This window comes from Pan paniscus, chromosome 12 (assembly GCF_029289425.2).
Source record: "Pan paniscus chromosome 12, NHGRI_mPanPan1-v2.0_pri, whole genome shotgun sequence".
NCBI lineage: Eukaryota > Metazoa > Chordata > Mammalia > Primates > Hominidae > Pan > Pan paniscus.
The window spans coordinates 50,266,708-50,281,478 of NC_073261.2; the positions used below are offsets into that span (position 1 = coordinate 50,266,708).

Sequence of the window (14,771 nt, forward strand, 5' to 3'; positions counted from 1 at the left end):
GTATATCATCTATACCTGGAGCTTTATTTATTGTTATTACATTTGAGTTAATAATTACAAAAGTGCTTTAAGTGTCCATTTTAGAAATGAAAAAACTAAGATTCAGAGAGGTTAAATAATGCTTGAAGTTCCTTAGCTAGTAAGTGGCAGAAATTTAAAACCAGACCTTTTTTGTGTCAAAGCCCATGCTCCGTCTATGATAAAATAGTGATACTTATATAAAACTAATCAAGCTACGCCATGCATAATCCACTGAAGTTCTTATGATCAGGGACTAAATTGACTATGCCACATGTAAGGTGATCCCTAATTTTCCTAGCAGAGGCCTAATTTATGCATGTTGTCCTGGAATGTCCAGTGTTTGACAATAAACTATATGTTCACTCTCTCAATATGGTAAATAGAGGTGGTGTCTTTTAAAAATGCAATTCTGGATGTGTAGAGAAAATCCAGTTGGATCTCTAGGAGGAGAGATGCTTCTCATTGCATTTGTCAATTCTAATAGAAGACACGAATTAGACTTCAGTCTTCAGAGGCATTGACTTCCTAAAAAATGTTTTAGAGGGAGGAATTCTCCATGTTCTGGGGCCACATCTTGGTAAGGTTATGGAAATTTAAGGTGGAATTCACTAAAAAATAAAAATAAAAAATAAAAAAGCCCCTGTCATCATTACTTAGTACAGAACATTTATTACCATCCCCTAGTGCAGACAATCCATGTGGATGGTATACGGCACATATAATTAAAAGTCTCTGCTTGGAAGTGCTCTGTGATTAATGCCTCAGGTAGGCATTTTGATTCCTATACTAATAGAACCTGACTGGCTCTGAAACGCTGGTGTTGTTCAGGTATCTCAGGAGTAATAAAAGGTTGCTTTTGGCTTATTGCACAATTCCTTGAGTCATTAATTATAGCTGCCCAAAGTGGAAAGTTTATAATTAAACATATAATTTACTCTTCTACTTTTGGATGAAGTAAATTAAGGCAATTAGATTTCTTTTGATTAAGCATATGGAGCCATTTCCAAAGTGCACAGGTGTGTACAAGCAGAAGGTAGACTACAAAAACATCTATGTTTCAAGTGTATTTTGTCATTTTGTTGTCACTCTCTGGCTGAAGTAATTACGTTAATCCATTTGAAGTGGATTTCTTTAGTTTTTCTGGTATACTGCTGCTCTGTTTACTCCTTGGCATCCTTAGCTACTTAAATAACAGCAAGTAATGATCAGCTATAAGTGTCAGCTAATCACAAAGATAATTTTGGCTAGGAATATCCACACAATATTATTTTGGTGAATATCTTCTCTGTCATTCAACCTCCACATACATCCCATAATGCGTGTGCTATTTGAAAAACGACTATTGCGAAACAAGTTTTTTTTCTCAATTTTATTGCATCATTATTCTTTTTCAATGTTTGCCATCTTCCAAAAAATATATCTATATTCCCACTGTTTGTGTTATGTACATCACAGTTCAAATGCAAAGTATTTTCTTTTTTCTTCAGAATGTGTTTTTCTGGGGAGGAGTTTCACTGTGTCCCACTAGAGAAACAATTTGCATGTCAAAGATAACTGTCAACAGAATTATGACAAAAGGCCTCTACAAAAGCTTAAGTATTTCAACCATGATCTGTATAATTAGTAACTATGACTCTTACTGAATGTGCTTGTACCTTCCAAATGTATGTGCATACTGTTATAAGTAAAATAAACATTATTTTATTTTAAAACTACTGAATTTGTAAGACTTTTTCTTTTTGTATTTTCTATATCAATAGCTAACTGTGTAATTACTACTTACATGTAGTCTACATTTTAAAAAATTCAGTTGTCAAACTGAATGAAAGTGACTTCATTTCTCTATGACGCTCACCTTTAGCTGTCTTCCTTTCATTATGTGTATCTGCCAGATACAACCAGTGACTATAAGCATTACATAAAAGGACAACTATCTGTCATGGAAAGACTCCAAGGTGGCCCCCATGATCTCTATATCTTGATATTCACACTCTTATTTGATCCTTTTACCTTATGTGATCCTTTCTACTTGAATAAAGGCAAGCCCTGCGAATTGCCTTTAATCGATAAAATATGGCAAAGACGATAAGATGTCATTTCTATAATTACATTACACAGGTTTGTGACTTCTCCTCTCTGAGAAGATTCTGTCCTTTACTGTCTTTGAAGAAGCAAGCGGCTGCGTTGGCATATACCTAAGAATTAGGGGTAGCAAGAAACTGAAACCCCCAACAACTGTAAGGAAGTGAATTCTGCTGAAACCACATAAGCCTGGAAATGGATCTTCCCAGTCAACCTTGAGATGAGACCCAAGCACTGACCAACACCTTGACTGCAGTCTTGTGGGACCCTAAGCAGAGAACCAAGCTAAGTTGTGCCCAGACTTCTAACCCACAAAGACCCGTGAGATAATAAATGTGTGTTGTTTAAAGCCACTACATTTGTAGTAACATTGTTGCATGGCCACAGAAAACCAACATACGAAGTAAGAGTGACAGGAAGAAAGCAATCAATGTTAGGGAAGCAGCAACCTCCCTATCAACCAACCCAGCCTAGTTGGAGAAAAAGAGACAACTTGCTTTATTCGGAGCAAAACAATGTAAGGGCAGATAAATTCCTGTGAAAACCTGCTGGACTTTACAATCTGGATCCTCATCCCATTCCAATCAAACGCTTCCTGATGATTCAAAGGCATCTGCATTAATGAAAGCATCCTGAGCAGCTAGAATTACTGTTTTAATTGGCTTTTGGTACTCTGGAAGATCATCACAAAAGATCCTGTCTCAAAGTGCAAGGTAGAGATTGGGGAAGCAGCAAGCTCAGCTGTGATTTTTCCACCTAGCACTACTGTAGGGGCAGAATGGGCTGCTCCAGAAGATGCAGTTTCTCCTGTGGCTCCTCCAGTGCATGAGCCAATCATATTTTTGGCCTGAACTTTCCTTAGGGGATGTACTAATTAGAGAAGCCTTGATAAATCACAAGGGTAAGAATGAGGAGCTAAGTAAGTAAATTAATCCCCATGGCATGGATCACATTTACCAAAGAAATATAATAAATAAGATCTCACTACTAGAATATAATTTGCTAAAACACAAGTTGGTGACTCCCAGTTTCAGCTCTGATGAATAAAGAGCTTAGAAGTCAGCACTCCTGTGCTTACAAGAATAATTTTCTTAGACCTAGCAGAGAATCGAGGCTGCAGGATAAACTATCACCCTGAAGTCTGTAGAGATTTATGAATTAGAGTCACAGGAAACATCTGCTTACCTGAAGCATATGCCACTGGAGCCATGAGTTGGTAGCAACACATAAATGGTAACTTCTGACAAATTTCTGGCAGTTGACTATGAACTAGCATAAGAGTTAGAAATTTGTAATGGCAAAAATTGTGTAGGTTTTACATGCAGTAAAGCCACCAGGTCGTTAGTGTGAAGAGCTAAGAAAGGTTATTTCCAGGCTTGGACTAGGAAAAAAGAAAAGTAACCACTAGCCCAGGTGCTGTGGCTCATGCCTATAATCCCAGCACTTTTGGAAGCTAAGGTAGAAGTATTGCTGGAGCCCAGGAGTTCAAGACCAACCTAGGCATAGTGAGACCCTGTCTCTGTCTCCCCACCAAAAAAATAAAAAATAAAAATTAGGGGGGCATGTTGGCATATCCCTGTAGTCCCAGCTACTCAGGAGACTGAGGCAGGAAGATTGCTTGAGTCCAGCAGTTTGAGGCTGCTGCCATTAGCTGTGATCATGACACTGCACTCCAACCTGGGCAACAAAGCAAGATCCTGTCTTAAAAGAAAAGAAAAGAAAGAAAAAGGAGAAGTAACCATTGATAAATACTATTCCCAGAGTGTTCTCCATGGCAATATCTACACTCCAGGGAAAAAGATTTTACCATAGCCTTATCTCACCTGGGGGAAAGGCATTTACCCAACTAAAACCTCCTCTAGCTTTTTTATCTTACCAAATGGAGTGGAGTAAAGCTAAGAAACACTTGTAAAGCCTACAATCCAAGGACCCAGGCCCACTAAAAAGCTGAGGATTGGTCACATTAAAGAATGCTTCCTTTCCACCAAACATTACCAGTACTCCAACAGCCTCCAGTATAACAACAGTAGATAACAGCTAAAAGAGGTACAAAATCTATCTAACAAGTTCTTAGGGCAGCCAAATGCAACAGACAAAACCACAGACATCAGAAGAATTTAAGGCTTCTGGTATCTACATCTACAAGCAAACATTAAAACACAGCTTAACTCCTAGCCAGATTAACATAAAACTATACACTAATGGCCTTCTACCTCACAGTTTCTATTACCTATATCATGTGCAGCCTTCAAAAAATTAAAAGGAAAGTAAAAGACAAGAAAAAAACACAGTCTAAAGAGATAAAGCAAGCATCAGAATCTGATTCAGACAGGGCACAGATTTTGAAATTATCAGGCAGGGAATTTAAAATGATTGTAAGTAATGTGTAAAAGGCTCTAATGGAAAAATGTAGATAATATGCAAAAACAGAGGAGTAATGTAAGCAAAGACAAAGAAACTCTAGGAAAACATAAAAGAAATACCAGAACTCAAAAATACTGTTGCAGAATGATGAATGTCTTTGATGGGCTCATCATGGGCCACTGGACATGGTCATGGAAAGGCTCACTGAGCCTAAAGATATGTCAGTGGAAACTTATCAAGCTGAAATGCAAAGAAAAAAAAGTGTGAACAAAACAGGACAAGAAATCCAAGGACAATTTCAAAAGGTGTAACAGAGGTGTAATTGGAATATCGAAAAGAGAAGGAAGAGAGAATAGAGAAGATGAAATATTCAAAATAATAATGGCTAAGAATTTAACTAAACTCATGACAGACAGCAAACAACAGATTCAGAATGCACACAGAACTCTAAGCAGACTAAACATAAACAAAAAGCAAAACCTATACCTATGCATACCATATTCACATTGCAGAAAACAAATGCAAAATGGAAAATCTTGCAAGAAGGCACAGGAGATAAAAAAAAAACTTACCTAGAGAGAAACAATGAAAAAATTTACATCAGAATTCTTAGCATAAACCATTCAAACAAGAAAGAATGGAGTTAAATATTTAACCTTTTGAAAGAATGAAACCACAATTCCATAATTATATATTCAGTAAAGTAATCCCTCAAAAGTTATGAAGGAATAAAGGCTCCTCATAGAAACAAAAGCTAAAGGAATTTATTGCCAGTAGACCTGCCCACTTAGAAATTTGAAACGTTCTTTAGGGAGAAGGAAAATGATATAGGCCAAAAACTAAGATTACCCAAAGAAAAGAAAGTGTCAGCAAAGGAATGCATGAAGGTAAAATAAAATCTTTTCTTTTTTCTTATTAATGTCTTATTAAGCTATTACTAATAGCTTAATTTTTAATTAATAATTGATCCAAAATAAAAAAGTTTGTTTAAAGTTATAACAGCAACAATATAGTAGATGATTACAGCATATGGATAAGTAGAGTGAATGATAGCAATGCCATAAGGAAAGGGAAAAGAGAATTGGAAATCCTCTATTACAAAGCAGCTGGAGGCACACAGCAGGAGGGGACAGGGTCAGACTTAGGAATGGTGGCCTTCATGTTCTATAGCTGACAATTAGCTGCCACTTTCACAGCCATCAGTCCCAGACCAGACCATAGTACAGTCTACTGCCCAGGTTCTGGGAATTTCTGAGCTGTTTAATAACCAATAACTCCAAGTACAGCAGCAACAGCAAAAGAATCTCTCACTACATGAATCTATGAATATGAAATTGTTGCAAGAAGCTGGTGTCTCCCTTCCAAAGGATATGTGGCAAAGTCACCAGATGAAGCTGACGCAATTGTCAAAAAATTAGGTTCTAAAGATGTTGTGATAATGGCACAGAATTTTGCTTGTGGTAGACAAAAAGGAACATTTGGAAGCAGTCCCAAAAGAGGAGTGAAGATAGTTTTCTATCAAGAAGAAAAAGCTGTTTCCTCTCAAATTATTGGGAAAAAGTTGTTTACCAAGTAAACAGGAGAAAAGGACAAAATATGCAATCAAGTATTGATCTGTGAGCAAAAATATCCCAGGAGAGAATACTACTTTCCAGTAAAAATGGAAAGGCCATTTCAAGGTCCAGTATAAATAGGAAGTTTGCAAGGTGGTGTCAACACTGAAGATGTTTCTGCTGAGACTCCTGATGTAATAAAGAATCTATTGATGTCGTAGAAGGCATCAAAAAGGAACAAGCTCTCCAGCTTGCACAGAATATAAGATTTCCATCTACTATTGTGGATTCTGTGGCAGAAAACATGGTCAAGCTTTACAATCTTTTTCTGAACTACAACACAACCATGAGAAAAAAATAAGCTCAATGGTATAAGATTCAGATGGAGCTCTGCTATGTTTGGACACAAAGATCAATTTTGATTCTAATTCAGTCTATCGCCAGAAGATCTTTGATCTACAGGACTGGACTTAGGAAGATGAAAGGAACAAAGATGAAGCTAAGCCACATCTCAATAACACTGGCCTCAGTGGAAAAATAGGCTGTCTAGTAAATGGTGCTGGTTTGGCTCTGACCACAATAGATATAAGAAAACTTCATAAAGAGACTCCAACCAGCTTCCTTGTTGTTCATGTTAGTGTTATACTCCATCAAGTAACAGAATCACTTATGCTTATCACTTCAGATAAAAAGAGGTACTGGCTATTCTGGTCAACATTTTTGGAGGAATCACTTGATGTTATGTTATTACACAGGGTATAGTTCTGGCTGTGAAAGATTTTGAAAGTAAAATATCTGTTGTGCTACATTTACAAGGTTCACTAGTTAATGATGCTAAGGCACTACTAGCAGAAAAGCTACTAGAGTGGCTTCAAAGCTCTCTGAAATAGTGACCTTAGTCAAGCAAACCCTTGTGTGTGTGTGTGTATGTGTGTGTGTATATATATATATATATATATATATAATGTAAGTTGCTAACATGATCTTAAAAAGCCACTGAATGGCTGAAAATGTTAATTTGCTATAATCATTGAAAATACTATGTTCTGTGTTATTGTTCTTTTTCTTTTCAGTGTGCAAATATTGTAATTGTGATCTAAGCACACAAACTTTTAGAAGCATTTGGTGTGCATTTCATTCTGCTATTCAGGATGACTATTTATATAAAGAACATATAATGCAGGTGTCTAGTTTTGTTTCATTTTGTTTTATCAGTCAGTCTCTTTCACTTCTACAGAATATCACTTGGAATGTGCCTGTTTATATTGTTGGATATAAAGTTCTACATTGACAAGAGTCCTACAAACAAAATAAGTGTGAAGAAAAATAACAAAATTGTTGGACTATCCTTTTAAAAAGAGGTAAACTTTATAGGTTAAGAGATAAAATAGAATAATAGAAAATGCTCAATTAAAATTAAAAAGGCAGAAGAGAAATAAAAAAAGTGTAACAAAAGAGTTAAAAACATGGTAGATATTAAGTCGACTATATCACTAATTACTTTAACTGTGAATGGTCTAAATACACCAATTAAAAGACAGACTCTCAGAGTAAATGAAATATACAAGACACACCTGTACATTCTACAGGAAACCCACTTTCAATACAAATACTCAGATAGGTTAAAGAAATGGAGAAAGATATACTATGCTAACACTAATCAAAAAAATAAAAAGAAAGAAAAGAGGAATAACTATTGTATTAGTGAGGATTCTCTAGAATAACAAAACTAATAAGATAGATGTATATATAAAGTCGAGTTTATTAAGGAGTATTAACTCACATGATCACAAGGTCCCACAACAGTTCATCTGCAAGCTGATGAGCAAGGAAGCCAGTCTAAGTCCCAAAGCTGAAGAACCTGGAGTCCAACATTCAAAGGCAGGAAGCATCCAGCATAGGAAAAAGATGTAGGCTAGGAGGCTAAGCCTGTCTAATCTCTCCACATCCTTCTGCTTGCTTTTTATTCTGGCAGCTGATTAGATGGGGCCCACCCAGATTGAGGGTGGGTCTGCCTCTCCCAGTCCACTGACTCAAATGTTAATCTCCTTTGGCAACACTCTCACAGACACACGCAGGATCAATACTTTGCATCCTTCTATCCAATCAAGCTGACACTCAGTATTAACCATCACAACTATGTTAATCTCAGACAAAGCAGACTACAGAACAAATAAAATTTTCGGGAACAAATAAGGGCATTGCATAAGAATAAAGTATTCAGTTCTACAAGAAGACAACAATCTTTAACCTGTATGCAATGAAGAAGAGATTATCAAAGTAAGTGAAGTAAAAAAATTGAAAGAACTACCATTAAACTACCATTGACACTCTTCACAGAATTAGAAAAAAACTACTTTAAAATTTATATGGAACCAAGAAAGAGCCCATATAGCCAAGACAATCCTAAGCAAAAAGAACAAAGCTGGAGGCATCAAGCTACCAGACTTCAAACTATACTACAAGGCTACAGTAACCAAAACAGCATGGTACTGGTATAAAAACAGACATAGACCAACGAAACAGAATAGAGAACTCAGAAATAAGACCACACATCTACAATCATCTGATCTTCAACAAACCTTACAAAAATAAGCAAAAGGGAAATGATTCCATATTTAATAAATGGTGCTGGGAGAACTGGCTAGCCATATACAGAAAATTGAAACTGGACACCCTCATTAAACCACTCAACTGCTGGAACTAATAACAGAAAATAGCAAGGCTGCAGGATGAAAGGTTAATAAACAATAATGAATGCTTTCCTGTATACCTGCAGTGATCAGTTAGAATTTGAAATTATAATGCCATTTATAAGAGTATGAAAAATTAAATATTTAGGTGTAAGTCTAACAAAATATGTACATAATCTATATGTGGAAAACAACAAAACCCTAATAAAATAAAGATCTAAATAAAAAATATAGACCATGTTTATGGATTGGAAGACGATTATGGAAAGATGTCAATTTTTCCAAATTTGATTTATAGATTTACTGTAATCCCAGTAAAAATCTCAGCAAACTACTATATAAATAATGATAAAATAATTCTAAATATTTTACAGCATGACAAAAGAACTAGAAGAGTCAAAATATTATTGAAGACGAACTAAGTTGGAGGACCAACATTACCTGATTTCAAGACTTAATATACAGGTGCAGTAATCAAGACAGTATAGTACTGATGAAAAAATAAGCAAATAGATCAATAGAATAGACTAGAGAGAGCCCAGAAATAGATCCACACAAACATAGCCAATTAATCTTTGACAGGGGACAAAGACAATTAAATGCAGAACAAATAGTCTTCTCAACAAATGTTTCTTGAATAATTGGATATCCCTATAAAGCAAAAACAAAAACAAAAAACCAAACAACAAAAAACAAAAATGTAGAAATATACCTTGTGCAAAAATTAACTCAAAATGGATCATAAAAATAAATGTAAAACACAAAACTAAAAAACTCTAAAAAAAAAAAAGAAATCACAAAAGAAAATTTAAGTGACTTTGAGTTGGACTATACATTGTCAGACAAAACACCAAATCACAATTCTTGAAAGAAAAACGAATGATTGGTTGGACTTCTTTAAAATTAAAAACTTTCCTATGCAAATGATACTGTTAAGAGCAACAAAAAACAAGCCATAGACTGAAGGAAAATATTGGTGAAACACATATCTGGGAAAATAAGCTTCCAGAATAGCAAAGAACTCTTAAACCTCAACAATAAGAAAACAAATGCCCTCATTTAAAAATGGGTAAAATATCTAAAAGGATATAGTATTATAAAAAATATATAGATGAAAATTAAGTATAGAAAAAGATTTGTAACATTATTTTTATTTAGGGAATTGATAACTGAAACAGACATAAGATTGTCTAAAATCTATAAAACTGACAGTACCAATTGCTGATGAGGATGTGGAGCAACAGGAACTCTCATTTATTGTTGGTGAAATGCAAAATTGTGCCTCCACTTTTTAAGACAGTTTAGGTAATTTTTAAAAAGGTAAAAATAGTCTTACATAGGATTGATCATTGATGTTCCTAGATATTTACCCAACTGATTTAAAAACTTCTGTCACACAAAATCTGCAGAGAAATATTTATAGCAACTTTATTTATAAGTGCCAAACTTTCAAGAAAACAAGATGTCCTTCAATCAGGGGGTGCAATAAATAAACTGTGGCATATATATTATCAAATTATATGATATTTTAAAAAAGGAAAATCTCTAGAGACAGTAAAAATACTAGTTGTCACCAGGAGTTTAGGGGGAGCTGAATAGGGATACAAAGGGGAATTTTTGGGGTTGTGAAACTATTTTTAGAGACTATAATTGTGAGTATATGACACTCTGCCTTCGTCAAAGCCCCAAAATACTTCAACACCAAAAGTAAACTGTAATGGATACAAATTTAATTTTAAAATGTCACTTTGGTAGTCAAAGAAATCCCAAAACGGAATGCAAAATATGACAAAACCATCTAACTGAATTACAAATGCATGACATAATCTCACTTAATGGGATGGGGGGAAAGGAGCTTATGTAAGTAACTTTATGCTCCTAAAGAGAAGAGCATAATTATCTTGTGTGTGTGGCTGATAATTTTATTTATTTATTTTTCCAACTTTTATTTTAGATTCAGGGAGTATATATATGTACAGATTTGTTAGCTGAGTATGTTTTGTGATTTTGAGGTTAGGGATATGAATGATTCTGTTACCCAGGTACTGAGCATAGTCCCTAATAGTTAATTTTTCAGCTCTTATCCCTCTTTCCCCTCTAGCATCCCCTTTGTTTTCCCCTCTAGCCCCTTTGTTTTGCCCAATTTCTCCCATTTAGAGTGGGTGTATTTACTCAACGCCTGTACCCCCACTATATCTAGGAAGTAACTAATCTGCTTTTGATTTTACAGGCTCATAGGTGGAAAAGTCTTGCCTTGTCTCAGATGAGACTTTGGACTGTGGACTTTTGAGTTAATGCTGGAATGAATTAAGACTTTGGGGGACAGTTGGGAAGGCATGATTGGTTTTGAAATGTGAGGACATGATATTTGGGAGAGGCCAGGGGTGTAATGTGGTAATGTGTAATATGGTTTGGACACGTTCCCATCCAAATCTCATCTTGAATTCCCATATGTTGTGGGAGGCACCTGGTGGGAGGAACATGGGGGCAGTTCTTTCCCATAATGTTCTCATGGTAGTGGGGGGATCTCACAAGAGATCTGATAGTATTTAAGGGAGAGTTTCTTTGCACAAGCTCTTTTTTTTTCTTTGTCTGCTGCCACCCATGTAAGATGTGACTTGTTGCTCCTTGTCTTCCATCATGATTGTGAGGCTTCCCAAGCCACGTGAAACTGTAAGTCCATATTAAACGTCTTGCCCAGTCTTGAGTATGTCTTTATCTGGGACATGAAAATGGACTAATACAAATAGCTTTAGTAGAATAATTACCTGTTCTTTCTTGAATGTCTGGCAGAATTTGGCTGTGAATCCATCTTGTCCACAGCTTTTTCTGGGGTGGTAGGTATTTTATTACTGATTCAATTTTGAAACTCAATATTGCTCTGTTAAGTGTTTAAGTTTCTTCCTGATTCAATTTTGGAAAGTTATTTGTCTCCAGGAATTTATCTATTTCCTCTAGATTTCCTAATTTGTGTGCATAGACATGTTTATAATAGCGTCTGAGCATCTATGGTATGTCTTTGGAATTAGCAGTAACGTCACCCTTGTCATTTCTGATTGTGCTTATTTGGATCTTCCCTTTCTTTGTTAATACAGCTCGTGGTCTATTGATCTTGTTTCAACTTTCAAATAACCAACTTTTGTTTACTTTTTGTGTGTGTGTGTGTGTGGATTTTTGGATAAAAGTTTATTCAGTTCAGCTCTGATTTTAGTTATTTCTTTTCTTCAGCTAGTAGTTTGTTCTTTTTTTTCCTAGTTCTTCTAGGTGTGATGTTAGATCATTAAGTTGAAACCTTTCTAGCATTTGAGGTAGGACTTTAGCACTACAGACTTTCCTCTCAACATTGCTTTTGCCGTATTTGAGATTTTGATATGTTGTATCTCTGTCTTCATTTATTTATAAGAATGTTTTTGTGGGGGCAGCCAAGATGGCCAAATAGGAACAACTCCAGTCTATAGCTCCCAGCGTGAGTGACACAGAAGACGGCTGATTTCTGCATTTCCATCTGAGGTACCGGGTTCATCTGACTAGGGAGTGCCAGATAGTGGGCGCAGGACAGTGGGTGCAGCATACTGTGCGCGAGCCGAAGCAGGGTGAGGCATTGCCTCATGCAGGAAGTGCAAGGGGTCAGGGAGCTCCCTTTCCTAGTCAAAGAAAGGGGTGACAGATGGCACCTGGAAAATTGGGTCACTCCCACCCTAATACTGCGCTTTTCAGACAGGCTTAAAAAACGGCGCACCAGGAGATTATATCCCGCACATGGCTCGGAGGGTCCTACACCCACGGAGTCTCGCTGATTGCTAGCACAGCAGTCTGAGATCAAACTGAAAGGTGGCAGCCAGGTTGGGAGAGGGGCGCCTGCCATTGCCCAGGCTTGCTTAGGTAAAAAAAGCAGCCAGGAAGCTCGAACTGGGTGGAGCCTACCACAGCTCAAGGAGGCCTGCCTGCCTCTGTAGGCTCCACCTCTGGGGGCAGGGCACAGACAAACAAAAAGACAGCAGTAACCTCTCCAGACTTAAATGTCCCTGTCTGACAGCTTTGAAGAGAGCAGTGGTTCTCCCAGCATGCAGCTGGAGATCCGAGAATGGGCAGACTGCCTCCTCAAGTGGGTCCCTGACCCCTGACCCCCAAGCAGCCTAACTGGGAGGCACCCCCCTAGTGGGGGCAGACTAACACCTCACACGGCCGGGTACTCCTCTGAGACAAAACTTCCAGAGGAATGATCAGACAGCAGCATTCACAGTTCACAAAAATCCGCTGTTCTGCAGCCACTGCTGCTGACACCCAGGCAAACAGCGTCTGGAGTGGACCTCTAGCAAACTCCAACATACCTGCAGCTGAGGGTCCTGTATGTTAGAAGGAAAACTAACAAACAGAAAGGACATCCACACCAAAAACCCATCTGTACATCACCATCATCAAAGACCAAAAGTAGATAAAACCACAAAGATGGGGAAAAAACAGAGCAGAAAAACTAGAAACTCTAAAAAGCAGAGCACCTCTCTTCCTCCAAAGGAACACAGTTCCTCACCAGCAATGGAACAAAGCTGGATGGAGAATGACTTTGACGAGTTGAGAGAAGGCTTCAGATGATCAAACTACTCCAAGCTACAGGAGGAAATTCAAACAAAAGGCAAAGAAGTTAAAAACTTTGAACAAAATTTAGGCGAATGTATAACTAGAATAACCAATACAGAGAAGTGCTTAAAGGAGCTGATGGAGCTGAAAGCCAAGGCTCAAGAACTACGTGAAGAATGCAGAAGCCTCAGGAGCCAATGCGATCAACTGGAAGAAAGGGTATCAGCGATGGAAGATGAAATGAATGAAATGAAGCGAGAAGGGATGTTTAAAGAAAAAAGAATAAAAAGAAACGAACAAAGCCGCCAAGAAATATGGGACTATGTGAAAAGACCAAATCTACGTCTGATTGGTGTACCTGAAAGTGACAGGAAGAATGGAACCAAGTTGGAAAACACTCTGAAGGATATTATCCAGGAGAACTTCCCCAATCTAGCAAGGCAGGCCAACATTCAGATTCAGGAAATCCAGAGAATGCCACAAAGATACTCCTCGAGAAGAGCAACTCCAATACACATAATTGTCAGATTCACCAAAGTTGAAATGAAGGAAAAAATGTTAAGGGCAGCCAGAGAGAAAGGTCGGGTTACCCACAAAGGGAAGCCCATCAGACTAACAGCGGATCTCTCAGCAGAAACCCTACAAGCCAGAAGACAGTGGGGGCCAATATTCAACATTCTTAAAGAAAAGAATTTTCAACCCAGAATTGCATATCCAGCCAAACTAAGCTTCATAAGTGAAGGAGAAATAAAATACTTTACAGACAAGCAAATGCTCAGAGATTTTGTTACCACCAGGCCTGCCCTAAAAGAGCTCCTGAAGGAAGCACTAAACATGGAAAGGAACAACTGGTACCAGCTGCTGCAAAATCATGCCAAAATGTAAAGACCATCGAGACTAGGAAGAAACTGCATCAACTAACGAGCAAAATAACCAGCTAACATCATAATGACAGGATCAAATTCACACATAACAATACTAACTTTAAATGTAAATGGACTAAATGCTCCAATTAAAAGACACAGACTGGCAAATTGGATAAAGAGTCAAGACCCATCAGTGTGCTGTATTCAGGAAACCCATCTCATGCGCAGAGACACACATAGGCTCAAAATAAAAGGATGGAGGAAGATCTACCAAGCAAACGGAAAACAAAAAAAGGCAGGGGTTGCAATCCTAGTCTCTGATAAAATAGACTTTAAACCAACAAAGATCAAAAGAGACAAAAAGGCCATTACATAATGGTAAAGGGATCAATTCAACAAGAAGAGCTAACTATCCTAAATATATATGCACCCAATACAGGAGCACCCAGATTCATAAAGCAAGTCCTGAGTGACCTACAAAGAGACTTAGACTCCCACACAATAATAATGGGAAACTTTAACACCCCACTGTCAACATTAGACAGATCAATGAGACAGAAAGTTAACAAGGATACCCAGAAATTGAACTCAGCTCTGCACCAAGCAGACCTAAT

General features: G+C 37.3%; 1 pseudogene; it reads left to right on the forward strand.

The window, feature by feature from the left end:
* The first annotated feature begins 4,304 nt into the window (after positions 1 to 4,304).
* Positions 4,305 to 6,910, forward strand: LOC100971530 (succinate--CoA ligase [ADP-forming] subunit beta, mitochondrial-like; annotated as a pseudogene).
* Positions 6,911 to 14,771: the final 7,861 nt, after the last annotated feature.